General features: G+C 40.4%; 1 protein-coding gene and 1 pseudogene across 2 annotated transcripts in view; one reads left to right on the top strand and one right to left on the bottom strand.

Annotated features, from left to right (window-relative positions):
* Positions 1-12,298, bottom strand: part of LOC308233689 (proteasome subunit alpha type-1-like) — a 32,787-nt pseudogene extending 20,489 nt beyond the window's left edge. Inside the window, exons 1-2 of the transcript in view lie at positions 12,169-12,298; positions 9,883-9,962 (exon numbers count right to left, since the gene is read on the bottom strand). The product of the transcript in view is annotated as a proteasome subunit alpha type-1-like (transcript). The remainder of the gene's footprint in view (positions 1-9,882; positions 9,963-12,168) is intronic.
* The window catches only part of LOC308257963 (interferon-induced very large GTPase 1-like), a gene marked incomplete at its 3' end in the record, with an annotated part of 32,306 nt that continues 11,907 nt past the window's right edge, over positions 6,282-26,680 (top strand). Inside the window, exons 1-2 of the mRNA XM_080688172.1 lie at positions 6,282-6,374; positions 14,225-14,293. The remainder of the gene's footprint in view (positions 6,375-14,224; positions 14,294-26,680) is intronic.

The raw sequence follows: 26,680 nt of genomic DNA, 5'->3' as shown, positions 1-26,680 counted from the left end.
CACACACACACACAAACTTCTGTCACATTTGATGCTCTGGGAGTGAGTCTTGCTTACACTCAGGTGGCTTTGCAGATACCTTGGCAGATCACCATGTGCCCAGCAGGAGAAGCACCGGATTAAAGCTTTACAGCTGTTCACTCCAAAACAAAGTAAACACAAAAGCTGTTATTCTAGGGTTGTCACGGAAAACTTAATATCATTTTCCTGATATAATTTCTAATTGCTTTTTTAAAAATTGTCTCAGAAACTTTCCTACAGTTATTTTTTAAGCCACATGATTTAAAAGAAATGTAAAATAGTTCAATTTTGTAAGTGCTGAGTTTGATATGCTGGAGATTGCAAGAGAGTTCTTCACTGGGAGAACAGATTTGGGAGTTGTCAGCAATTAAAGCTAAGGAAATGAATGGAGTGACTAAGGTGTATATGTGGAGGGGAAGGAGGCTGACATCAGACAGGATTCAGAATCTATGATGGAGACTGAAAAATTGACTTTTAAGAGGAAAGAGAACCTGCAAAATTCATCACAGTACCTAGTGCTGTGTCTTCCTTGTGCATAGAAGGCACTCAAAAATAATCAAATACATTCAGCATTGAGTATATGCCTTCTCCATTCAAACCACTGTGCTAATACAGAAAATACAGGGATGACTTTTCAAGGACCCAAAAGGCCAATTGGAAGGATAGGTCATAAACAAATAAACACAGCATAGTAGACAGGTAGTATGCAGTAGTGCACACAAGGCTTACTGGAGTACCAAGAGAGGAGGAGGTCAATGAAGAACTTCAGAGGAAATGGACGAATCTTGAAGAAAGTAAGTAGTCATCAAGCATGGAGGAGAGAAGTCAGCTGTGAGGGCATTCCAGGCAGTAAGAGCTGCAGGTATAAGTGCACTGAATTATGAAGCAGTATGCAGTGGTTGAGAAATTCCAAGTAAGTAATTTGGTGCAGCTGGGATTTAGTATTTGAGGAAGAAGTGGAAGAAATGAAAGTAGGAAAGCCAAGCAAGATCAGTTTACAAAGGGTATGGGAAAATTTAGAAGAAAAGATTCTTAAATCTGTTAAGAAGCTCCAAAATATCTTGGCTAACATAGTAGGAATTGTTATTAGGATCCATATTTGTTAAATCAGGAATTATTGTTTTCTTTTCCTTTTTTAAAATACTTTTTTATTGATTTCAGAGAGGAAAAGAGAGGAAGAGTGAGATAGAAACATCAATGATTAGGGAGAATCATTGATTGGCTGCCTTCTGCATGTCCCCTACTAAGGATTGAGTCCACAACCCGGCCATGTGCCTCTGACAGAAACTGAACCCGGGACCCTTCAGTCTGCAAACGACCCTCTATCCACTGAGCCAAACCAGCCAGGGCCTATTTTTTTTCTTTATAGAAGTCATCTTAAGTGCTTAATCTATAAAGCTAAACCATTCTATAAAAGCTAAAGCTATTCTATAAAAATAAACCAAGTTCATTATCAAAACTAAGAAAATTCAGTAATTTTGAAAGAAGCAAAAATAGCCTGTAAAGTTTCCTATTTGTGGCGGGCGGGGGGGGGGGGGGGGGGGGCTGTCCATATATTTATTTTATTGAATTGTTTTGTACATATTGTTTAAAGTCTTGCTTTTTTGTCATTTAAAAGCTGGTGATTTTTAGATTCTTCATGATTGAGTTTTGGAAGGTTGTGTTTTTCTAGGAATATGTCCATTTCCTCTAGGTTGTCTAGTTTGTTGGAATAGAGTTGTTCATAGTATTTTTTTTCACAATCTTTTGTATTTCTGTGGGGTCTGTTGTTATTTCTCCTCTTTCATTTCTGATTTTGTTTATTTGGGTCCTCTGTCTTTGCTTCTTGGTGAGTCTGGCAAGAGGTTCATCAATCTTGTTTATTCTTTCAAAGAGCCAGCTCTTGGTCTCATTGATCTTTTGTATTGTTTTTTTGTTGTTGGTGGTGGTGGTTTTTTTTTTTTTTTGGACTCTATGTCATTTATTTCTGCTCTAATCTTTATTATCTCCTTCCTTATGCTCACTCTGAGCTTTTCTTGTTGCTCTCTTTCTAATTCTTTAAGGTGTAGAGTTAGTTGATTTATTATCATTTTTTCTTGTTTTTTGTGGGGTTTTTTTTATTTGTTTGTTTGTTTGTTTTTTTGACGTAGGCCCGTAGAGCTATAAACTTCCCTCTCAGGACTGCTTTCACTGTGTCGCATATGTTTTGGATTGTTGTGTTTTCATTGTCATTCATTTCCAGGACATTTTTAATTTCTTCTTTGATATCTTTGGTAACCCAAACATTCAAAGAAGATCTAAAACATATCCTCCTCAGACTATTTCAAAAAATTCAAGAGGAAGGAACACTTCCAAGTTCACTCTATGAAGCCAGCATCACCCTAATACCAAAACCAGATAAAGACAACACAATGAAAGAGAATTACAAGCCAATATCCCTCATGAACATAGATGCCAAAATCCTCAACAAAATTCTAGCAAATCAGACACAGCATTACATTAGAAAGATCTTACACCATGACCAAGTAGGATTTATCCAGGGGTGCAAGGATGATACAATATCTGCAAATCAATAAATGTGATACATCACATAAACAAACTGAGAGATAAAAATCACATAGTCTTATCAATTGATGCAGAAAAAGCATTTGACAAAATTCAACACCCTTTTTTTAAAATATATTTTATTGATTTTTCACAGAGAGGAAGGGAGAAGGATAGAGAGTTAGAAACATCGATGAGAGAGAAACATCGATCAGTTGCCTCCCGCACATCTCCTACTGGGAATGTGCCTGCAACCAAGGTACATGCCCTTGACCAGAATCGAACCTGGGCCCTTCAGTCCGCAGGCTGACGCTCTATCCACCGAGCCATACCGGTCAGGGCCCAACACCCTTTCTTGATAAAAACCCTCAGCAAAATGGAAATAGAGGGATCATACCTCAACATAATAAAATCCTTATGTGACAAACCTACAGCCTTGGGCAAACTACAGCCCACGGGCCGGATCCGGCTGTTCTATCCGGTTTTCTTGCTCTCCCCTCCGCTCCTTTACTTTGTTTTTGTTTTGTTTTGTTTTTTGTTTTTTTAAATAAATCTTTATTCAGATTATTACAATTGTTTCTCCTTTTTCCCCCCATAGCTCCCCTCCACCCAGTTCCCACTCCACCTTCTGCCCTTACCCCCCCGCCCCGTCCTCATCCATAGGTGTATGATTTTTGTCCAGTCTCTTCCTGAACCCCCCCATACCCCTTTCCCCCTGAGAATTATCAGTCCACTCCCTTTCTATGCCCCTGATTCTATTATATTCACCAGATTATTCTGTTCCTCAGGTTTTTAATTCACTTGATTTTTAGGTTCACTTGTTGATAGATATGTATTTGTTGTTCATAATTTTTCTCTTTACTTTTTTCTTCTTCCTCTTCTTTAAGAATACCTTTCAGCATTTCATATAATACTGGTTTGGTGGTGATGAACTCCTTTAGCTTTTTCTTATCTGTGAAGCTCTTTATCTGCCCTTCAATTCTGAATGATAGCTTTGCTGGGTAGAGTAATCTTGGTTGTAGGTTCTTGTTATTCATCACTTTGAAAATTTCTTGCCACTCCCGTCTGGCCTGCATAGTTTCTGTTGAGAAATCAGCTGTCAGTCGTATGGGTGCTCCCTTGTAGGTAATTAACTGTTTTTCTCTTGCTACTTTTAATATTCTCTCTTTGTCTTTTGCTCTTGGTATTTTAATTATGATGTGTCTTGGTGTAGTCCTCTTTGGATTCCTTTTGTTTGGGGTTCTGTGCGCTTCCTGGACTTGTAAGTCTATTTCTTTCACCAGGTAGGAGAAGTTTTCAGTCATTATTTCTTCAAATAGGTTTTCAGTATCTTGCTCTCTCTCTTCTTCTGGCACCCCCATAATTCTGATGTTGGTACGCTTGAAGTTGTCCCAGAGTCTTCTTACACTATCTTCAACTTTTTGGATTTTTTTTTTTTCTTTTTGCTTTTTCGGTTGAGTGTTTTTTGCTTCTTTGTATTTCAATTCTTTGACTTGATTCTTGTGTTCCTCTAGTCTGTTGTTGGGTCTCTGTATAATATTTTTTATTTCAGTCAGTGTATGTTTAATTTCTAGTTGGTCCTTTTTCATATCTTCGAGGGTCTCATTATATTTATCGGCCTTTTCTAGGATATTCTTGAAAAGCCTTATAACCGTGGTTTTGAATTCTTTATCCAATCGTTTGTTTTCCTCCATTTCTTTCGTTTGTGATCTGTTTCCTTGACGCCGCATTTTCACTGCTTCCCTGAGTTGGTAGGGTAGATTTGTGTGCTAGGTTTCCTATATGGCCCAGTGGGTCGGCCTCCCCAGTTAAGCTGAGGTGGACACTCTTGGTTCACCCCTTTGTGGACTGTGTGTACAGCCTTGTTGAAGTTAAGTCTTGATTATTGTTGGTATCACTGGGAGGAATTGACCTTCAGGCCAGTTGGCTGTAAGGATCAGCTGTGTCTATGCTGGGAGAAGTTCAGTGCTGGAGACAGCCTTATAGGATTAGACTTGCCAAATTGCAATAGCCTCTGTGCTCAGCTTGGATGGGGTGGAGTCTCAGGGCGGAGCAGACAGTCTTGGCTTCCCGTCAGCCTTGCCCTTGCGTGCACTCTGCCTTCCCCAGCTCCTGAGTCTCCGCCCGAGAGTCCATACTCCCCCCACAAGAGTGTGGGTCCCCAGGGGCTTGCCTGGAACCGGGGTTCAGTGCAGTCAGAACTGGGACCCAGTGCAGTCAGGAGCCTCCGACTCCCTTCCACTAGGGAAAGCCTGTGGCAACCTCCGCAGCCTTTGTGCGCACTGGCACGCGTGCTCCTACAGACCTCTGCCTTCCCCAGCTCCCGAGTCTCCGCCCGAGAGTCCAGACTCCCCCTGTAAGAGCGTGGGTCCCCAGAGGCTCTCCTGGAACTGGGGTTCAGTGCAGTCAGAACTGAGGTTCAGTGCGGTCGGGGGCTTCCTTCCCCCTTCCACCAGAGAAGTTCAAGGGGCCTTGATGTGGGAACCCCTTTCACATCCCGCGTGGTTCAGGGTTCCGGTTCAGGGTTCGGGTTCTGGAGAAGGCCGCATACAAATGAAAAAAGACTAGAAAAGTATTAATTTGGGAATATTGGGGGCCAGGCGGAAGCCCACCTCTAGTGGGAGGACTACCACCTGTCTTGATGCCAAGCGTTGGGAGCACTTCTCCTGAGTCCTCCCACACATCTTCTGGATCCTCATGTCTCAGTTTCCCAGGTGTTGGGTCCGAGCCCCTCTGCCTAGGGCTGGACCTCCTAGGATGCCGGGTCTTAGACGGAGAAGCCATGAGAGGTTGTGGGTGTATAAGAATACGTCTTTATTGCAGAAGTGGTCACATAGCCATCAGACAAGAAGTCCTCACAGCAAAGTCCATACAGGCAGGCAGCCGACCCTGGCTGGTGAACATGTATCTTTTTCTCTGCACCCACAGCTATTATCTGAGCAGCCACACATTGCCTCCTAGAGACTCACTGCCTCACAGTGTAGAGGTACCTGAGCTCTCTGGCTCAGCGTCTTCTCCTCTCTCTCCTGCCCAGCTGCTCTCTCTAGCAGACTTCTTCACACACTTCATCCTAGCTGCTCTCTCTCCATACTCCAGCAGAATTCTTCTGACTCCAGCCTACTCCAGTAACCTACTTTTACACTATTTAGACAAATAAGGCTTCATGCCAATAGTTACATCAATCATATTGGTTACTGAAGGGCACAGTGTACCGTGTGTCCTTGCACCCACTCATGGTATCTTGGCCTGATTAGGACTCCCAGGCTCAGAGTCCTTGGACATTCTGATTAGGCACATGCCCAGAGTGGCCTTTGGCCATTCTGGTGTATTGATAACAAGGCCTCTGTGCTCCCACCCACCTTGACTATCCAGGGACCTGACATGGTACCCACACCATGAGACGTGCCTCTAACAGTTAAAGCACTTTCCCTGGGGAAGACACGCTCAGCAAAATGTGCCATGTCTCCTCCCAAATTCTTTCCCTGTCCTGTTTCTGTTATATTCTTTGTCTTGTGCTCACCCCAACCACGCATTATATACACACACCAAGTTAGTCTTCTAATTGCACTAATTTTAAAACCGAGGCATAAAATAAACGGAATTCCTTTTCAATGGATGAACTTTTTAAAAGAAGAAAGCAACCAGGAAACCAAAAGTGAAACCATTTTTCACATCCTGCTCCCTGGATAAATTTAGGCTCCGGTGACACAGTCAGAGCCTGTGTCTCTCTGCGATATGAGTCAGCAGCTTACCAGACTCTGGGAAGGAACCTCTCTACATGCAGGCCTCTCTAGAGCCACAGATGACAGGAGCTGGGGCTCAGGAGACAGGTAGGTGAAGAAGAGGGAGGGAAATGAGGTAGATGGAAAGACAGACTCAAACGCTAAAATAGAAACAGAAATTGATGGAAATAGTCATCGGGAACAGGCAGATTAAGACATGCAAGGAACACCACATGAATCAGGCACATTGTTAATAAAAAAAAAAACACACAGCTCCAAGTCTGGGCAATAAACTACTAAACAGGGAGTAAACTATTAAATAGGGAGTAAACTATTAAAGAGACAATTAAACCACTTGGCAATCTGCATCTATAATAATAAAAATGTAATATGCTAATTTGACTGGACAGCCAAATGACCTTCCAGATGACCTTCCGGACAAAGCTGGGGCTGCGAGGGCCAGCTAGGGCCGGCCAAGGTAGCTAGGTCTGCGAGGGCCAAGCCCCTTGCATGAATTTCGTGCATTGGGCCTCAAGTTAAAAAATAATATAAATCTGGACTTAAGTAGAAAGAGACTTTATTTGACAGGATTATTTCAGTAAAGGGAAAGAGACTATTGCGATGTGGAAAACAACCCCGCCATAGAGCTGCAAGCATCTCACCCGCAAGGCAGAAAGGAATTGTCTCTTTTAGGAATGGATCAACAAGGTTCTGTTGGGAGAACAGGCGTGGAGGGAGTGGGCTAATCTGGGAACGTTTTCCCCTGAGGTTTGCTGACTGTTAGGCAGGAACTATAAGGAAGGGTTGTTTGCTGGGTCACAAGGAGGGTGGGTCAAAGCTCAGAGGACAGGAGAAAGGAGAGAAGCTGAATTAAGGTTTACTTACAAGCAGTTTATTTTGATGATCAGTAAAGGCAAATAGTTCAGTTTATTCTTTTAGAGGCAAAAAATAATAATAATTTAAAAGTTCTAGGTCTATCCTCATTATAAGTGAAAAGGGGGGTGGAGCATTGGTGAATTTTATCTCTAAGTCATATGGGGCAGGGTGCTTCTTTGTAGTAAGACACATTGAGGGAAAGCCCCAAAAGTCTACAATTAGGATTGATTCTGAAGAATTTATCTGCAGGCTTATTCAAATTCATAAGAACTTTAATAGGAGAAACTTACATACAGGCGCAAAGCAGCTGCTTGCTCCCAGTAGTGCCTGGCCAGGAATAAAATCCACGACCTCAAAGAAGGGTCACTTTTTTATAAGGGGTTAATAGTGAAAGCATATGATAGGTAGTCACATAGGTCATCATAAATAGCAATGCATTTCTAAATTAACAGATAACATCAGGCTGTTATCCACACTCTGTACGTTCATTAACTTCCTTCCTGGGGGCATGACTTTTATCTTTGGGTGGCATTCCAACTTTCTGGGTAGTCAGCCAACCTCCAGCTGCAGAGAGTTAGACAGTGACAGGAGGTTAAACAGACAGTTCAACATTTTCAGACACCTTTACTGCTGGAAATATATTAAATCTCTAAATTGAATTCCCCTACACCATGTTTAGAGCACAAAAGGGTAGAGAGATTTAACCATTTTCCAGGAGTAAAGAGTTCAGAAAAGGTTAATATTGTTATGATTCATGTCACAGGTGCTATTTTTAGCACAGAGAAGATATTATTGGTAGGGAGCTCTCCTTGTCCCCACCTGTTGCCTGAGGAAGTGGGGCTCATCTGATGTCACAAGAAAATGAATTTCTAAGACTCACATGCGAGAATGAGATATTGCAGAAAGTGTTATTTCTGTGGAATCAAGAGCCTGAGTTTCCAAGGTCCCATTTCCCTCTGTCTCACAGGGGAAAAGTCCCATTTTGCTTTCAGCAGAGCTAGGATTAAAGCAGTTGCCCAGAGTTTCCATTTGTTAACTAAAAAAAAACCTTTTTTTTTGTGAGTTTATTTGAGCCAAACTGTGGACATATGCCGGAAAGCAGAACCTCAACGAATTGAGATAATGCTCTGGAGAATGGCAGGTTACATTTGTATTTATACATTGCAATCAAAGGAAGGACATAGGTGGGTTACCTGAAATTCATTGGTGATAGATTAAGAAGGTGGGATAAAGCAAAGCGGGGCGGGGAAGGGGGAGTGCCTGAGGAACCCCTGGGTTTGATGTAAAATGATGGACACATACTTAGGTGGGTGCAGGAACAATTAACATGATAATGAAGGAATTTGTGGTGTCTGTCCTGGCACCCAGCATATTTGGTTGTGCCCCAGGGGCTCCAGAAAAAAGGGAAGTTACAAGTTACCCAGACATTTCAAGGGTATGTTATCATAGATGCAAAAAGACAGATAGGCTCAGTTAAGGTAAACATTGACTTTGTCAGTGAAGATACCGGCCTAGGATGAAACTGCCCACCATAACTGCTTTTAAAGTTTAATTTCAGACCATCCTTTGTGGTTCCTTTAGGTCTCTGAGTTTGCAAGACTGCCATGCAGGCCTCCCCGGAGCTTGTCAGGTCAGCATGTGGCCCCTTTTGTCTACACATTCCATGTCTGCAAAGTCCAGTTCAGCTTCAGGCTAGATTAGCTTGTGTTCCCAGCTATAGTCCATCAGTCCATTGCTTGTGGGGTCACAGGGACACAGTGCTATGGAAAGAACATGGGCAGGAGTAAAATCAGATAAATAAGAGGGCCAAGAGAGGCTTCTCCTTTGTCTGGGGGATTATGTATTCCCAAATTTTTTCAGGCTTGCAGTCCCCCACCCACTGGCAACTAAAAATGCTACAACACTCCCCTGCCATTTGTGTCTTTTTCCTGACTCAGCATACATTTGGTTGCTATAAATCTTAGACTATTTTTCAGAGTTATGAGAACGTTGATTTTTATGGGTTATCTCTTGCTTGTTCATTGTTCATTGTGGAATCATGAGCCCTCTGAAAGATTGGGAGAGAGGGTAGAAATACCAGGACTACTGGCTTTATTAGAGGAGAAGGGCCCTGCCGGGCCGTCTTGCAAGTGAGAACAGGCACACATGCAGAGGTGAACACGCCTTTTGAGGGGAGGAATGGGAAGGGATGGGGCTTAGGGTACTCGGCACAAGCTGATTGGTGGTTTCATATAAGGCACATGATTAGGCACTTAGGTACTTAGGAATCAAGAGCTTAGGGTATTTGGCAGGTGCTGATTGGTGGTTCAATGTATAGTCCATATAAGGTGCCTGGTTAGGTGCTCAGAATGCCCAGGCCGCAGTGCAGGTTATGTCATATCCATTCATCAGTTGGGGGAAGGGAGGATCTATCACCCTCAAAGCTTCATATTTGCTGATATGACTTCTTTATATTTTATTTTTCATTTTGCCTTACAAAATTCTTGAAAATATATTAAATGGTTTTTATGAGCCTGTACAGTACAGGCTGGTTCCAGCATACTGTTAAAATATATGGTCACTGAGAGCATACAGAGCTCTGAGAAAGCATTGAGAGGGTATCGATAGGAAAGTTCCCCCATCCCAGCCAAGAAAAGATGACCCATAATTGAGATTTTATTCCTCCCTAAAAATTCTCTTGGATTCTTTTCTAACCCTCTTATTAACTATTCTCCTCTTCTACCTCTAACCTATTTCTTACCTCCATGATAGCTTCCCACAGAGGTGGACCCACACTATCTCTAACTCCATTTTCAGAGTTCCCAAAGTTGTTAGCCACATCTAGCAGGCAAAGAAAAAAAAGATTTTAGTGTTGCATATGATAAATATCAAACAGTATCCTAAAGTCTATATTTATTTTTTAAAGTTAAATTTGCTGAGAGGACATTGGTTAATAAGATGGATTGATATGCAAGCACTAAAATTTCATTGACTCTATTATAATGTTAGACATCCATAATTATATGATTAGAATCATATTATGTAAAAACAGTACTGTTCAGGCAGAAATGTTTATTTCTAGGGAAAAAAATCAAACTAAGATAGATAAAATTGAAATTGTGTTTCAGAATGAAGACCCAGCAGGATCTATAATCCATTGATACATTTCCTTATGAGGAAAAGTTTTCTATACTTGCCAAGGCACAGCTGATTTGAAGGAAAAAACAACTATTGTTTCTGAAAAAATGAGAGGGGCTATGGGAAGAGAGAAGACACCCCACTTTATAATCAATAGTCCTCTTTTTATTGTGGAGAGCAGCTACAGCATTTGAACAGGCTCAAGCCTCAGACTAATGAGAGGGCAGGGTCCTCTTGTGGCAAAGCCACGTGCAGGTCCCAGCTTAGAGGGCAAAGCCCTTCCAGCACAATTATAGCCAAAGACTATGGTTGTAAAGCTTGACCTTATGGTCTGAACCTGTGGTCCCAGGAGCCTGAGTAATGTAGGCTTGATAGATTTCTCAGGTGTATGTAATTAAGTAGATTTGAAACTCAGGAGAATATTGTAAACATCTTGACCACGCCCTTACTTTGCCTCCTGGGCTCTGACTATAAAATAAAGACTCAGATTTCAGGCTATGGCAGTCTTTCTATTCAAGAACAGTATTCCACCTGGCCCCAACTTTATTCTCTTGTCTGTTTTCTTTAATCCTTCACTACCCACCCCCCTCAGGTTCACCCCTGGCCGTGCTGGATGTGGCTCATCTTATAATGATTTTTAAATTTCAGTCATTATTAAACACATAATTCAGGACACTTGGTCCTTAACAAGATAATAACAAATGAGAAAACCTGGTAATTTCCTGACCTTATTATAAATCCAGGACCTCTCTTACACAGGAAGCCAGAAGAGGGATTAAGCTGTGATCCATAAAACACTATAAGAATCAGGCAAGGAACCCGCTCTATATCCACATATTCCTGGAGCAACCTGAATATAGGAGCTTGGCCTGAAGAAGACAAATAGGTTAGAAAGAATAGAAATTGAAGAGAAAGAGGTATAAGAACTGACACAGAGACAAAAAAAAAGAACCAGTGATTTAAAAAAAAAAAGTCAAAAGGAGCAGAGACTAAAATGGAGACACAAGATAGACTACAAGACTTTTTAAGGACAAATTATGAATTTGACATGGTCACTCACCAATAATAACTATGAGCATGGGAAGAAAGGGAATACATGATCTAGACACATAATGAAACATTTTGAAAGTCTATATAATACATTTAAGCACAAGGTATTATTGAAAGCAGAGAAAAGAGATTAACTAACTCAAACTAGAAAATTAATGGAAGAATTCACAAATATGGAGAAACTTGAAACATATAAAAAGGTATACAGAGCCAATGGCAGAGAAGGTAGGGAAAGGTTCATACAAGGTAATATTTACAGTCAAGAAATACATGAGAATGAAGGAAGATGGCAGAGTGTGGTTTCTAAGGGAAGAGAGTGAGGTACATAGGAAAGGGAAATGAGTGGTTGTACAAGGAATTGTAGAGATTGTTATATATATTTTATTGATTTCAGAGAGGAACAGAGAGGGAGAGAGAGATTAAAAACATCAATGATGAGGGAGAATTATTGATGGGCTGCCTCCTGCACACCCCCTACTGGGGAATATAGCCGAGCAAGTGCTCTGACGAGGAATAAAACTGTGACTTCCTGGTTCATAGGTCAAAACTCAACCACTGACCCACCAGCCAGACAAGATTGACTGTTTTTAAATTATAAGAGTTTGAATGCCAGGCTAACTAGTTTTAATTGTATCACAAGGAAATATAGAGTTTTCAAAGTTTTATAAACAAATAAATAAATTATTTAAATTTGGATGTCAGAAGGATAACTTTGGGAGCAATCTACACTAATAAAAGAGAAACATGCAAATTGACCATACCTTCACGACACCCACCAGCCAATCAGAAGTGAGCATGCAAATTAACCTCATTGCGTCTGACATCAGGGAGGAGGCAGCTCCCAGCACGGCCTGCTTGCCAGTTGCCACGGCGACCAGGGAGCAGGCAAGTGTGGCCGCAGGCAGCACACAGCACAGCCTCAGTGACCCGGGAGCAGTGATGCGCAGCCTGCAGGCAGCACCCAGCATGGCCTGCTTGGCAGTCACCATGGTGTGGAGCAGTCAGGCCCTGCAGAGAGCAGAGAACCCTGGGGAGCGGCTCTAAGCCATCAGTAGGACATCCCCTGAGGGCTCCAGGATTGGAGAGGGTGCAGGTCAGACTGAGGAACACCCCCCCGCCATGCATGCACGAATTTCATGCACCGGGCCTCTAGTCTATAATAATAAAAGTGTAATATGCAAATCAACCAAATGACCGAACAGCAGAATGACCTTCTGGACAAACTTCCAGACAACCTTCCAGACGAAGCCAGGGCTGCGAGGGCCGAGGCAGCCAGGGCTGCGAAGGCCTACTCTTGCACAAATTTCATGCATCGAGCCTCTAGTGCAGAAAATAATTTACCAGAGACAAACAAAATGATTTAATCCACCAGAGCAGACAATAGGAGAACCAAATGGCAGTGTGAATATGGAACAGGTAACATATTTAAGAGCAAATTAATACAGTTGAATATATAGCTTCCACCAGAAATGTATTAGAAACCCAACAGCAAATGAAAAGTTATAAATGGAGAACTAAGGGAAAAAGTGCCCAGAAAACACATGTGTCCACATCACCATCACCTTCTTACAATTAGGGATACATGAAGTCCTAAAACAGAATCTGGACTGGAGTCTAGAACCAGAACTGAGAATAAGTCTCTAACTAGAGGACACCATTATCCTACTTGAGGCAGTCAATACAAAAAGAACAAATACCAACACCAAGTCCAAAGTGAAAGAACAAAATCACATATGGAAATTGGACACCAAATAAACAAACAAAACTCTTAATAGAAACTAGAAATATTAGGAACAAACAAGAAAGGTCTCCAAAGATCCCCAGGATCAGCACAAGTACTAGACATCATGACTCTAATGTCAGCTTCCCAAAAAGGCATTCCCTAACCACTTAATCTAAATGGCCACAATCCTTCTCAAGTTGCTCTCCATCACATCGTTCTTTTCACCTCCTTCATAGTATGAATCACAAGAAAATTATTTTGTGTATTTATATGTTCATTGTCACTCCTGCCCTGAATGATAAAGGGCTATCTCTGTCTTATTCAACAGGCAAACCATAGCACTTATAACACTACCTGGCACAAGGAAAGAAGTATTGGTAAATGCTGTGGAGTACATGTTGGAACATACTTGGCTTATTTTTGCTAACTCTGGTTTATGATACTTAATTGAATCAGACTAATTTAGATAATGATAAACACAAGAAAATGAAGAGTTTCAGTGGTCTTAATAGGAAGTAAGATGAAGACAGAATACCAAAAAAACACAACAAACAAACAAACAAAACAAAACAAAAAAGACAATTGGTGACTAGAAACTGAAAGACAGAATTGTGAAAAGCCATTTTTGAGAAGATGAAAGCAGAATTCATAATACATAATAACAAAAACTTATGAAGAAATGGGGACAGTGACCACACACTAGTTTATTTAGCCAACATTTATTCATATTTATTGAGCCAAATACTTCAATTTTTAGAAACTTAGAGTGAAAGAAATAAGAATGGAAGCGTAAGGAGGAGACAAACTTTAGCCTGCCTTTATTTAGAAGGGGAATATCTGAGCATGTTTGGAAGCTGGTATAAAACAACCAGGGAATGCAAGATATGAATTAAAGGATGAGTCAGAAAAAGATTCAAGGAAGGATGATGGAGCTTTTGCATTTCCTAGAGAATGAAGAAATGAAGTCATCTAGTGGGAATAAAGGGATATCCAATTATAGTTTTGTTTCTTCCTCCTCCTAGCCTTCTCTTATGTTTTTCCTGCCTCTTAGACTGATGCAGGTACCTCTCTGACCATGTCTTACTCATTTCTGTAACCCCATATTCTAGCAGAGCACCTAGCACATAGTGTATGATAAATACATGTGTTTAAATTGAATGAAAAAAATTGAAAATATGGTGTCTGATTACAGAGAGTTAAAGAGAGACTGATGTCAAAGATGACTATTTGAAGCCTGAGACACTGGACAAAGTGGAATACGGTGAGTGTGATTGGAAAGCAAAAAAAGGAAGAGGTTTGGAAAGCGAATGACCAGTACAATTTGAGACATCCTATTTCCTTTTTCTTTTTTTAAATAAATCTTTATTATTGAAAGTATTACATATGTCCCTTTTTTGCCCCCATTGCCCTCTCTTGTTGTCCCCCATCAAATCTTCACCACCCTACTATCTGTGTCTATGGGTAATGCATATGCATATATGAGTTCACTGGTTGAATTCTCCACCCCTCCTCCCCTGGTTTCCCTCAGAGGTTTGATGGTCTGTTCCATGTTTATATGTCTGTGGGCCTATTTTTGTTTGACAGTTTATGGTGTTCATTAGATTCCACATATGAGTGAGATCATGTGATATTTATTTTTCTCTGACTGCCTTATTTCAATCAACATAATGTTCTCCAGGTCCATCCATGCTGTTGCAAATGAAGGTGTTCTCTCTTTTTTTACAGCAGCATAGTATTCCATTGTGTAGATGTACTACAGTTTTCTAATCCACTCATCTGCTGATGGGCACTTAAGCTGATTCCAAATCTTAGCTATTGTAAATTGTGCTGCTATGAACATAAGGGTGCATATATTTTTTTCTGATTGCTATTTCTGATTTCTTGGGATATGTTTCTAGAAGTGGGATTACTGGGTCTAATGGGAGTTCCATTTTTAATTTTTGAGGAAACTCCATACTGTTTTCCACAGTGGATGCACCAGTCTGCATTCCCACTATCAGTGTAAAAGGGTTCCCTTTTCTCTACATCCTCACCAGCACTTGTCATTTGTTGATTTGTTGATGATAGCCATTCTGACAGGTGTGAGATGGTACCCCATTGTCATTTTCATTTGCATCTCTCCGATGATTAGTGACTGAGCTTTTTTTTCATATGTCTCTTGGCTTTCTGTATGGCCACGTTGGAGAAGTGTCTATTTAGGTTCTTTGCCCATTTTTAAATTGGATTGTTTGTCTTTTGTTAAATTGTATGAGTATCCTGTAGATATTGTAGGTTAACCCCTTATTGGATGTATCATTGACAAATATGTTCTCCCATGGAGTGGGCTCTCTTGTGATTTTATTGATGATTCCTTTTGCTGTGCAGAAGCTCTTTATTTTTATGTAGTCCCATTTGTTTATTTCCTCCTTAGATTCCATTGTCGTAGGTGGTGTATCCATAAACATATTGCTACCTGAGATGTCTGAGATTTTGCTGCCAACGATTTCTTGTAGGATTTTTTGATTTCATGTCTTACATTTAGTGGTCTCATTTAATTCTTTTACATGTGGCTTTCCAGTTTTCCCAAAGGCATTTATTGAAGAGACTTCGATTGTATGTTTTTGGCTTCTTTGTCAAAAATGGATTGCCCAAATCAATCAATATGATATACCACATTAACAAAACAACAGATAAATCATATCATATGATAACATCAAGAGATGCAGAAATAGCATTTAACAAAATACAACATCCATTTATAATTAAAACACTCAATAAAATGTTATAGAAGAAAAGTGCCTTAACATAATAAAGTTCATATATGACAAACTCTTAGCTGATATCATACTCAATGGTGAAAAACTGAAATCTCTTTCTCTAATATCAGGAACAAGACAAGCATGCCCACTCTCACAAACAGTATTCAAGATAGTAATAGAAGTCCTAGCCAGAGCAATCGGGCAAGAAAAAGAAATAAAAGGCATCCAAGTTGGGAATAAAGAAGCAAACCTCTCACTATTTGTAGATGACATGATTCTGTATATAGAAAACCCTAAAGATTCCACCAAAAGACTATTGGAAACAATAAAGAAATACAGTAATGTTGTGGCAGCCAAACTTACTTTTTTCACTCCCACATTTTCCCCACTAATTATGTCTTCTTAGAATAGTGTTGTTGTTTTTTTAATGTAATTGACCACTTGACTCCATATATAAAATGAAATTTGGTGTATTTACAAAAATGACAATTCCTTAGCAATAAGCTAGATTTCCCAACTGAGAATCTCTGTGAGTGGGGCTGAAAATCCACATTTGTAAGATGTCTTCAGGTGATAATTATGCAAAATAAAGACTGAAAACAACCACTTTGAAATATTAACTCATACTGTAACTGGACAACCTAGAGATCCGGGCTGCCTGTCACTACTTAAGCCAATTAAGCAGAGACAGGGTTGAATCATATATGAGCGTTTATTCCAATACTGCCGGCAGTATGGGAGAGCAGCAGGTCAGCCACAGAAATCTGCTCTGCACCCCACCATAAGCCAGCTGCTTATATTGGGTAGAAGGACAGGATTACTAGTACATGGGAAAGAAGGAATTACAGATATGGGAAAGTAGGCATGGGATAAATCATTACAGGTTACTACAAGTCATGCAGGCTGGGGGGCGGGGAGGGGAGGTGGCGGGGAGAGGAAGAGTCACAGAGAATGGGTGCCTCTGGGAGCCCTGGGCACCCTGGGACCAGATTACAGGTAATAGGGACTGGGGGTTATAAAGAGTAGGGGCCTCCAGGACTAGGTCCCATGAAGTTGTAAATCTTTCCATAATGATAGGCAGTTCTCAGAAGGAGGACAGACTGCATTCGGATGTTAGCTCCCATGTCCCAGGGCGTACAACTCTCAGCGAGGTTAGAATGTGCATTCTCATGGTTAGCAGAGCATGGTTAATATTTCTTATAATTGTAGTTGGTCCCCAATATATTCTATTTCTGACCCTAACAATACTTTTAACTTTAAATTGGCTTAAATCCAAATCTATCAGTCATATATCAGGCAAAAGAGTGAAGACGTTACAATATTTAACACCTCCATTAATTTGCTGCAATTTTGCCTTCTTTGAATAAATTGCTGCCTGCTGTGAATATATTTCCATAATTTGGCAGTCGAATAGAATAAAACTGTATGATAAACTAGGAGGAAGAAACATTGTATAAGTCTTGCAAACACTCTAAACTATGGGCAAATAATCTACCTCCAGCACACAAGTCATTCTCTATAGGTAACAGTAAAGTTCATAAGAATTAAGGGCTCTTTTTTGCATTGCCTCTTCCTTCTTCCTACCACCCATTTATCTACATCTTCATTTACACAACCCGAGCACCTGCTCTGAGGTGTACAGGACTGCAAAGAATGGCTTATTGCCTTTGGAAACTATCAGAACAAGTGCCTGTTACACAGATCTTAGATAAACACTCTATTGCATGTATTTATCTTAGAGAATAAGTCAATAAAAAGAGAAAACATGGTCTTAAACAAGGATGGAATTCTGTGATTGATATTAGATCCTTACTGAAACTGATAAAGTTGACTTTTTATGTGACCGCAAAGGATTTCTTCCCACTGTACCTGAGGGTGGGGAGGAAGTATACTAATATATTCCTTAAGTGTAAAAGTAACTTCCTCCTGATGAAAATATCAGTGTCTTTTGGAACTACCTATACCTAGCAAAGGCCTTTGCATTATTCTTAAGCAGAGATCATCTGTGTAGTCTCCGTAACTACCAGGGGCTCAGTCCTTTGGAAGGACTACATATATGAATTGATTTCCACATTACACTTTCTCTAGGCAACATAAAATCTAATTTTTTTCCAGTGTGCTCAGTGATCTAAAGTGGTGTCCATTAGGATAAAAATAGGAGCTCTCAAATCACTAGTGAATCATGTTTTTCCTTGGGGTCGTATCAAAGGTCTACCATCTGCCTCCCAAGAAGATCTTGAAGGATATCTTTGGACCCATCCAACTCTTACACAGTGCTCAGAGAGCTTATTCATGCACAGTGCAGAGTGAGAAGAGCCTGATAGTGTAATGGAACCCACACTGACTCCCCAGCTTCCCATGCCAGGCTGTCCAGTGGAGATCATTATCATGAAGTCTACCTTCCTCCCAACACGTTTTTGTATATGCCCTAAAAGTGACAGCTCTGAGAATTCTAGCTTAAAAGGCTTAGTCTTAAGTTTTAGAAGATAAAAGCAACTGCAACTTCTGTCCTACTTTTTTACATTTATGTTTATTGATTACAGAGAAGAAGGAAGAGGGAAAGATAGAAACATCAGTGATGAGAGAGAATCATTGATTGGCTGCCTCCTGCACGTCCCCTACTGGGGATTGAGCCCACAACCTGGGCATGTGCAATGACCTGGAATAAAACTATGACCTCCTAGTTCATAGGTCGAAGTTCAACCACTGAGGAATACCAGCCGGCTGTCCTATCTTTTTGGTTCCTGCTTAACCTAGTTGATAGTCAATGGCTGTGGAATTTGAAGGCTGGAGAGGCCTTCCTCGGGTCACAACTTCTCACATGTCCTAGAGAAAAGAGTCTCCCCATTTGTAGATGATAAGAAAAAATGTAGGTCTTGCTAAAACATTAGCAGAAAACAGAAACAGCATCTCCCTTAACTTTTAGTCTATACCAACATGATGAAAGTCATTCTCCAGATTGCAGCAATCTCCATGGCTGATATTTCTTATTAACTCATTGGGGAAGTACCAGGAGATAGAAAACTAGCTCAGAAAGTTAACCTGCAGAATCGGGGTCTCTTGCTGCAGCTGTGGCATGTGGTTTCAAGTTAAAGTTCAAAGGAAGCAGGCATAGCCTTAATTCAGATCATTCTGTCTTGATCATTCCTTTTATTCCCAATCTTTATCATAATTTGACATTTGGTAATCCAAAATCTAGCATTTATGCTCCAAGAGGCAGGTCGGCCATTTCACTTTCAATATTCATGGTCTCCTGGAGTTTGGAGAGAGCCTCTCTTTCTTGGGAGTTTCTGTTTTTCCTGTATTTCCATGCCCAGTCCTATAGAATCCTCTGGTCCTCAGGCCTTACTCATCCCATTCAAGCACCCTTTGACTCTTTTTCTGATGTTTTCTCAGAAATACTTGCTATTCCCCTGGTTAGTTTGGTTTCAAGGCCAATCTTAAACAGAAATAATCTCAACAAATTTACCTCCACTCACTGAAAAGAGATGGAGGCACCAAATTAATTTCATGTCTTGAATAGCCAAGCTACTATTTCTTAGCCACCTAAACCTCAAGTCCATTATACCAATTCAACATTGAAATGGAGGTGATAAAATATAGTAGATTGAAGGTTATTTGTATTCCCAGATAATAGCCATACCTATTTGATCAATGGGATATACTTCTTAGAGCTATAGTTATCTTAATTGCTTTCTGTACTCTACCCTTTCACACTGAAAAACTCCCTGAAACCCAATCTGAACACTCATGACTTATAAATTCTTTGTTTAGCATAACAGCTCCTTTCTCCAGATTTTCCTAAATTGTGAGACATTCTGTGATCCCTAGGAGAATGAGACTCTCCCATGGCTTCGTGTGGCAACTTCCTTTAGGTCCTCCTTCCCTTCAATGGGATTTACCTCACCAAGTCCCACATCACACTGAGAATTGAGATTGTGGTTCCATCAGGGACTTTAAAAAGATTAGGAAATAGACGGAGTTAACATTTAATGAGCCCTTACTAAAGGTAAAACACTGGGAAAAGTACTTTATGTGTTTTATAACTTGGCACGTAGATGATGGTATTTCCAGGTTCAAGCCAATATAAAGCCCTCCCCTTGCTTCTAGCCAAAAGGTAAAGGGATTTTTTTCATATGCAATAATGTTCCCAATTCGGTTGATTTTGAATTACCCAAAAGGAAGATTATCCTGGGTGATTGTGGAGAAGCACAGGACTTGGTTGGGAAGTCTGTAAGGAGGAAACTCTGAGAGGTCAGGTCAGAGCCTCCTGGGGGAGTTGGCTGAAGGCTCCCACCCCTGCCTTGACCTTTCCAAATAAGTCTGTGTATGTGCAAGTCCCCAGGCAAAGCCATGCCAGATTCCTGACAGAAACTGTGGTATGTGTGTTAAAATACTAACTTCCTGGCATTTTGTTTTACAATAATTTGAGAATAACACAGATTTGGTACTTAGAAGTAGGGTGCTGCTCTAATGAATATCTAAAAACATGGGAACTGCTTTGGAATCAGGCAAGTCTGCAGAGGCTAGAAGAATTTTAGAGCATGACTGAGAAAGCCTAAATTGCCTTGAATAGACTGTTAGAAGAAATCTTGTCTTTAAGAATGCTACAATGAGGGTTATAAAATGGAGAAAGAAAAAGATTCTTATTATGTAGTGGCAGAAAGCTTACCAAAATTATGTCCTGGAGTTATGTGCAAAGCAAATCTTACAAATTCGTGAGATATATATATATATATATACACATACATATACATATTTCCAAGGAAAATGTTAAAAATGCCTCCTGGTTTCTTCTTGCCACTTATGATAAAATTTGAGAAGAGAGAGATAATTTGAAGAAAGAATTCTTGAAGAAAAGAAACCAAAGCCTCATAATTGTGAACTTTATCAGCCTCTCCAAAAGAAAAATACAACAGAATTAAGAGATTCACTATGATAAATCTCTCCAGGGTATGACTATACAATCTTTTGCTAAAACCTCAGAAAGATCAAAAGGTACTCATTTTAATCCACTATGAGAATCTTTACCTTTTAATAGGAGAGTTTAATCCATTTATGTACATGAAAGCAAATACTATAAAAGAAGTACTTATTTCTGCTATTTTGCTTTTTTCATATCTTTTTTCTTCGTCAGTTCTTCTATTACAGCCTTCTTAGTTTTTTAAATGAAATATCATTTTGATTCCTTTCTAATTTACTTTTCTGTATTTTCTTACTTATTTTAGTTCTATAGGCCTGGTGCGCGGATTCGTGCACATTGAAAGGAAATTAATTAGAAGAAAGATTCGTGTGGTAATTACATTATAGCAAAATATTACATATCAAAATAGTATCCTATATAATAAAAAGGTAATATCCAAATTGACCCTAATGGCCGAACGACCAGAACACCCAGAACAACCGATTGCTATGACGCGCACTGACCACCAGGGGACATACACTCAACACAGGAGCTGCCCCTGGTGGTCAGTGCGCTCCCACAACCAACCTCCTCCAGCTGGACAACCTCCCACGGTCCCTCCCCCATGGCCAGCAGACCCTGATCACCCAATAGGGGCCGGGCCTCAGGCTGGACAGGGACCCAGGGGTTGGTGGTAGCGGACACGGCCCCTTTCCCAGGGGGACCGAGGGCCAGCTCCCTCCTCAGGGCAGTGGCCTACCTCCCGCAGTCCCTCCCCCCATCAGGTAAGCCCCAGTGGCAGCGTGGTGGCGAGGGAAGGAGGATGGTGAGAGGTGGAAAACTGCCTTGGTGGCGTTGGCATCTGGTGTCCATCCCTTCTGTTCCCGTCCTGGCAACCTGTCACCTCCTCTCCGACCCCAAACAGGCCTTCTGGCTCCAGGATGGGACAGGGAACCGGGGGTGGGTGGCAGCAGATGCGGCCCCTTTCCCAGAGGGCCTGAGGGCTGGCTCCTCCTGGGGCCAGTGGCCAACCTCCTGTGGTCCTTTCCCCCACTATCTCCCCCTGGTCGGCAGGCCCCAATCAGCCCAGCCCCAGTTGGCCTGGCCCTGATTGGCCCTGATCACCGGCCAGGTCTGGGGACCCCACCCGTGCATACATCTTATGCAACAGGCCTTTAGTGTTGAATAAAAATGGTGGAAGTGGACATCCTTGTCTTGTTTGTGATTTTAAAGAAAAACGTTTAGCTTTTCACTGTTGAGTATGATATTAGCTGTGGGTTTGTCAGACATGGCCTTTATTATGTGGAGGTATGTTCCCTGTAGCCCCACTTTCTTCAGAGTATTTACCATAAAGTGATGTTGGATTTTGTCAAATGCTTTTTTAAAGTCTATTTATGTGCTCAGGTAATTTTTTATTCTTTATTTTGTTTATGTGGTACATCATGTTAATTGCTTTGCAAATATTGAACCAACACTGCATTCCAGGAACAAATGCCATTTGACCGTGGTATCTGATCTTTTAATGTATTAGTGAATTCAGTTTCCTGATATGTTGAGGATTTTTGCATCTATTTTCATCATGGATACCAGCCTATAATTTATTTTTTTCTAGTGTCTGATTTTAGTATCCAGGTTATGCTGGCCTTGTAAAACAAGTTTGGGAGCCTTCCCTCCTCTGCAATTTTACAAAAACTTTTAGAAGAATGGGTATTTATTCCTCATACAAATTTATGAAGCCATCTGCTATAGAACTTTCCTTTGTTGGAAATTTTTTGATTACCATTTTTATTTCCTTATAGTGATCAGTTCATTCAAATTTTACATTTCTTCCTAATTGAGTCTTAAAAGATTGTATGTTTCTAGGAATGTATGTTTCTTCCAGGTTGTCTCATTTGTGGACATATAACTTTTATTTTCATATGATCCTTTGTATTTCTCTGGTGTCAATTGTCACCTCTCCACTTACATTACTGATTTTATGTATTTGGGCCCCACCCTCTCTCTCTCTTTTTTTAATGAGTCTGGCTAACGTTTTATCTATTTTGCTTATCTTTTCAGAGAACCAGCTTTGGTTTCGTTACTTTTTTCTACTTTTTTAGACTATTTCATTTATTTCTGCTCTGATCTTTATTATTTCCTTCCTTATGCTCACTTTAGGCTTTGTGTTCTTTTCCTAGTCTCTTTTTTTGTTTGTTTGTTTGTTTGTTTATTAATCCTCAACCGAGAATATTTTTCCATTGATCTTTTAGAGAGAGTGCAAGCCAGAATGAAAGACAAAGAGAAACATCCATGTGAGAGAAACACATCAATTGGTTGCCTCCTGCATGCACCCCACCAGGGCCCAGGTCAGGGAGGAGCCTGCAACAAGGGTACATGCCCTTGACCAGAATCGAAACCAGCCAGCGCTTTATCCACTGAGACAAACTGGCTAGGGCTATAGTTTTTTAATCTGTAAGGTTAGATTATTTCTTTTGATATTTTTCTTGTTTCTTGTCCCACAGATTTTGTTTTGATGTGTTTTAATTTTCATTTGTCTCAAGGTATCTTTTTATTTCTTCTTTGATCTCATTGCTAACTCATTCATTGTTTAATAGCATGTTCCCTAGCCTCCACGTGTTAGTGTGTTTTTCAGTTTTCTTCTTGTAATGAATTCTGGTTTCATATCAGTATGGTTAGAGAAGATGCTTGATATGATTTCAATATTATTAAATGTATTGAAATTTGTTTCATGGCCAAACATGAGCTCTATCCTGGAAAATATTCCATGTGCACTTAAAAAGAACATGTATTGTGCTGCTTTGGGGTGAAATTTCCTAAAAATATCAATTAAGTCCATCTAGTGTAATGTGTCAGTTAAGGGCACTGTTTCCTTGTTGATTTTCTGTATGGGATGGTCTATTTATTGATGTCAGAGGAATGTCAAAGTCTCCTACTATTAATGTCTTACTGTCAATCTCTCCCTTTATGTCCATCAATATTTGCTTTATGTATTTAGGTGTTCCTATGTTGGGTGTGTAGATATTTACAAGACTTATATACTGTTATTGTATTGATTTATTTATCATTATAAAATGTCCTTGTTTCTTGTTAACACATTTATTTTGAAATCTATGTTGTCATACATAGGCATTGCTACCTTAGATTTTTTTTTTTCATTTCCATTTGCATGACATAACTTCTTCCATATCTTTACTTTCAGTTTGTGTGTCTCTCAATCTGAAGTGTGTCTCTTATAAGAAGCATATATATGGGTCCTGTATTTTTATCCTTTCAAGTCACCCTTTGTCTTTTGATTGGAGTATTTAGTCTATTTATTTATAAAATAACTAGAGGCCCAGTTCATGAAATTCGTGCAAGGGGGCGGGGGGCTCCCCTCAGCCCAGCCTGCACCCTCTCCAATCCAGGACCCCTCAGGGGATGTCCAACTGCTGGTTTAGGTCCAATCTTGCCTGCCTGATTGCCCCCAACTGCCCCCCCTGCTGGCCTGGTCACCCCCAACTGCCCCCCCCACGGGCCTGGTTGTCCCACTCAGCCTGCTGTTCGGTCGTTAGGTCACCCCTCACTAACCCCCCTGCGAGCCTGGTCGCCCCATGCAGCCTGCTGTTCAGTCATTGGTCACCCCTCACTAACCCCCTTGCCGGCCTAGTCACCCCACGCAACCTGTTCGGTCATCTGTTTGGTTGTGAAGGTTGCTTAGGCTTTTCTATGTATAGATTATTGATAGGTATGTTATCATCATTTTATTAATTGTTTTCTGTTTGTTTCTGTGCTTTTTATATGTTTGTTGGTTGCTTAAGTTCAAACATATTCCCTCCTTATTCTTGTGCTGTCTTCTCTTGTATGTCAGTGACTTTTTATAATGTTATGTTTAGATTTCTTTATTATTTTGTATATCTCATGGATTTTTGGTTTGTGATTACCATGTGCTTTGTGTATATGTTTATAGAAGTCTAGTTTTAATTGATGGTTACTTAAGTTCAAACATATTCTAAAATCATTACTATTTTTACTCACCCCTCTACTTTTAAGTTCCTGTCATTACTTTTCACTTTTTTGTGTATGTATTACACGTAATTTATTGTTGTAATTACACATGATCTTCCTACTTTTTTCTTTAAACCTTTGTACTAGCTTTATAGTTGGTTGGTCTAGTGTTTTTACTGTTTGCCCTTGTCAGTGAGCATTTTATTTTCTTCCCATATTTTCTTACTTGCTTTTTATTTTTTTATCTTTTCTTCCCAAAGAAGACCCTTTAACGTTTCCTGTAATACTGGTTTGGTGCTGATAAATTCTTTTAGCATTTTGATGTCTGGGAAACTATTTCTCCTTTCATTTTAAACAATGACCTAGCTGGGCAGAGTAGTCTGGTTGTAGATCATTGCTTCTCATCACTTTGAATATTTTGAGCCAATCCCTTCTGGCCTGAAATGGTTCTGTTGAGAAATCAGCTGACAGTGTTATGGGAGCTCCCTGGTAGGTAACTAATTGTCTTTCTCTTGCAGCCTTTAAGATTCTCTATTTGTATTTAACCGTTGGCATTTTAAGTATGATGTGTCTTGGTTCTGGGACCTCTTGAGAGTGACTCTAATGTAGATCAATGTCAGGCACTGCTTGTGAACAAGCCTATGCTACCTGTTTCAAGATATAAAGGGACCCACAACTTGTCCCTTAAGCCTGGGTGCATGTGCGAGTGGCCAAGCTGTGTCCTAAAGCTGGCTTCCACCAGCATTGGACATAGGATCAGGTCAACAAAAGGTCAAAGGCACCCCGAGATCCTCCTCTACCCTCCAGTATACTGTCAGGCTCAGTGACCAACAGAGCTTCTGGCAATATGTAAGTTGAGTGAGATAGGTTCTCAGTATGTCACCAGGTAGGGGCGAGTGATGTTCAACAGGTTGATACAGATTCAAACTCAGTGCCTATGCTGGTGCCACTCAGCAAGTTTCAGGGTACACCAAAGCCTGAGGCACCTGCCAGGGGTCAGTGGACCTTTGTGGTGGAACAGGGTCTCAGGAAGTCCTCAGGGTGAGGCTAGTATAGATCATCAGACTAAAACAGACCAAGATTTGGCCATGTGGAGGGAGGGCTCTGCACAAAAATGGTGGGGCCAGTTGGATGTGCAAGGGAAAAATTTGCCTCATTCCAAAGCCACATAACTTACCAGTAGCCTGTCCCCATTCACCTCCACGATCCAGAGTCTGCTCAAACCTCTTCAAGAGCCTTCCAAGGAAGTCTACACAATAGGTCCAGGTTGGCCAGGTTGACACATCTTTCTCCTTATGGATTACCTGTACAACTGATACATCCCTCCAGATTCTCAACCACCACACTTGGGAGGGGAGCCAGCCCTTTTTGTGTCTCTACCCTTCCTATCAATGTGGCTTCTTCTGTATAGCCTTAGTTATAAGTCTTCTGTTCAGATAATCTTCAGTTGGTTATTCATGTTGATTATTTTATAATTTAGTGGTAATTCTGGTTTGAACGTGAGAAGAGATGAATGTAATTTCTAGGTACTCTGCTAATATCTTTGATCCATTTCTTTTTGCTTTATTTTTTGCAAATTGGATTATTTCAAAGTTCCTGCCCTCTAACTCACTTATTCTACTCCTATTTGCTCTACTCTGAAACAAAGATTCTCTATTGCCTTTACTATTTTTTCATTAAATTTAAATTACACAATTCCAGAATGATTTCTATTTCTTTGGTAAATGTCCCATTTTGTTCACATATTTTCCCCTGATTTTGTTAAATTTTCTTTCTGAGTTGTCTTGTTGCTTCTTAAGTTTTTTCAAAAAGTTATTTTGATTTCTTGTCAGCCAGGTCACAAAATTTCATGACTTTAAGCTAGGTTATTAGAAAATTATTGTTTTTTGGTGATGATGTGTTTCCTTGATTAATCATGTCCTTGATTTGAACGCCTGCTTTTCATTTGAAGTAGCAACCACATTCTTAAATCTTTACTAGTGCCTTCAGATGGGCTATCCCAGTGGTCGGCAAACTGCAACTC

This window comes from Plecotus auritus (assembly GCF_963455305.1).
Source record: "Plecotus auritus genome assembly, chromosome: 9".
NCBI lineage: Eukaryota > Metazoa > Chordata > Mammalia > Chiroptera > Vespertilionidae > Plecotus > Plecotus auritus.
The sequence above is the reverse complement of the archived record's forward strand: the minus strand, read 5'-3'. Positions and strand labels throughout refer to the sequence as shown.